Source organism: Fundulus heteroclitus, unplaced genomic scaffold (genome assembly GCF_011125445.2).
Source record: "Fundulus heteroclitus isolate FHET01 unplaced genomic scaffold, MU-UCD_Fhet_4.1 scaffold_260, whole genome shotgun sequence".
NCBI lineage: Eukaryota > Metazoa > Chordata > Actinopteri > Cyprinodontiformes > Fundulidae > Fundulus > Fundulus heteroclitus.
Genome location: NW_023396670.1, coordinates 144,351 through 146,879, shown reverse-complemented (window position 1 = coordinate 146,879; position 2,529 = coordinate 144,351).

Here is a 2,529-nt window from a genome sequence, read left to right as displayed (position 1 = left end):
AACTGAACCTCCATTGACAAACTCCATTTTTCTTACTGACGTGAACTTGCCAGTGGTAACAACATGAACCACTGAACAAAGAAAAGAAAAAAACAACTGAACTCGCAACATAATTTGACTTGACTGATGACTGAAATATATTATATATAGTTACAGAGGGTGTTGGGGTAGCTGGGGCTGAGTTCATCCTGAAGTCCACAACCATCTCCACTATTTTTACAGCGTTGAGCTCTAAGTTGTTCTCCCTGCACCAGGTCACCAGATGGTCACCCTCCCATCTGTAGGTGGACTCGTCACCATCAGAGATAAATCCCATGAGAGTGGTGTCGTGCGCAGAAGCTTGACAACCGTTGTTTTCCACCAGTCGGAGGTGCTGCCGCCTCGACACCACACAGAGAGACAGCTGGTCAGAATGCTCTCTATGGTACGCTGGTCAGAATGTTCTCGATGGTACTTCTGTAGAAGGTTGTGAGAATGTGCGGGGAAGGTGGGCTCTCCTCATCCTCTGCAGGAAGTACAAGCGCTTCTGTGCCCTCTTCACCAGTGACGTGGTGTCACAGACCAGGTGAGATTGACCGTGATGTGCACCCCCAGGAACTTGGTGCTTCTAACCATCTCCACAGCTGAGCTGTTGATGAGTTTGTGTCATCTGCGAACTTCATGATGTGATTGGGGGTGAACCTGGGGGTGCAGTCGTGTGTCATCAGAGTAAACAGCAAGGGGCTCCGGATGCAGCCCTGAGGGAGCCCGTGCTGAGGGTGATGACATCAGAGGTGGTCTGTCAGACCCGGACCGACAGTGGTCAGGAGGTGTTGAACGCTAAAGTCCAGGAACATGCTCAAAGGGGCGCGGCGTAGGTGGGCTTGGATGAGGGTGTTGAATGCTGAAGTCCAGGAACATGCTCAAAGGGGGCGGTGCGTGGGCTTGGAACCCGTTAATAACTGCTTGCAGTTCTAGTTTATTAGGGTTCCAAGCCCGCAGCGCAGGCGAACGGCTATGCCGTTCGTCTGCTCTGTGAGCAGAGAACCCTATTGTTTTTCTCGTGTTTTTAAATTATTAGGGTTCCAAGCCCGCAGCGCAGGCGAACGGCTATGCCGTTCGTCTGCTCTGTGAGCAGAGAACCTGTTGTTTCTAGTGTTTTTAAATTATTTAAGTATTATTATTATTATTATTATTATTACGGGTAATTATTATTCTCCGCTAAAACGCGTTGGGCGGCCCATGCGGATTTGTAACGAATCCATTGAATCAGGTATCCAATACAGAATGTGCACCGCTACTCAAACCCAAAAATTTTCAGACCCCTCAACAACTAGGGGCGCTATAATAAAGGACAATGCCGTTTACGCCTGTAACCACCAAACTACTGGTCCTACACTCAAAAACTTGATGGCGCTTTGTTTATTGGATGATTCTGCAAAATAAAGAGAAATGGCACACTCTTCGTTTCCCAGCTAGTTTTCGCGCTACATGGCTACAAAGGTTAAACCTTTCTTGTTAAACTCCTCCAACATTTTTTGTGTAATCCGCACAAACTTTATATATAAGTGTGTCATGGACAAATAAAAAAAGTTATCGCGGCGGATTTTTGAATTTTGACTTTTCGAAAAGTAACGCTAAAATAAGTGATTGTTAGCGAGCTAGCTCTAAATGTAATTGCTGATTATTCTAAAACCATAACAGATTTTGACATGTCCTCATAACCATAGTTCAAATAAGATTTTGCACATGTGACCGCATTTGAGGATCGTCCATCACTAGGGGGCGCTGTGTGAGTCAAGAAATCTACTACGCAAGAATGGGCTGTCGGATTTTTACAAAACCTTCTTCATTCCCTTCTGAATTGCCCTTAACTAAAAGTATTAAATATGGTAATGATTGAAAAAGTGGGGCGGGGGCCTATTTCCAAAAGTGTGAAAAAAACTGTGAACACTTCAAAAATTCAACTAAAATCAATTGTGTGTGTGTAACAAGCTCAGATTTTCAAGGATGTATTCCTTGAATAAGGTGCACAATTCTCTCACTGCATGTATTCCAGTGTTTGAAAGGCACACTCTGTATTTTTTCAAAGTTTGTAAAATGGAGAAATCAATGTATTTTCCACAAATATTGGTCAATGCCAATAAAAATGGCCTCTATCTGTAAAGCACAGCCAGAATAACCTGTCTTTCAGTTTGATAAAAATCCAGGCGATTTTGACCAATTTACAAGATTTTTAAAAATTAATGATACAAGATTATAAAGTTAATTTTTCTTCTCTGAATCCATTTTTTTAATGACCATCAAAAAAATTGTGTGGTTAGATAAAAAACACTCTTGGACATTCATGAATATTTCAGAATTTTAGAGCAAACGTTGATTAAAATAAATAATTTATTTAGATAGTTTGACAAAAACTATTGTAAAGAGCTTTTCAGAAAATGAAGCAAGGGCTCCATCTCGTGGCGTGTTTTTGCAACTACAACAACTCTTACCATTAATAGTCTAAGTAAGGGGTATTCAATTAAACACTTAGATGTCCACTTCAAT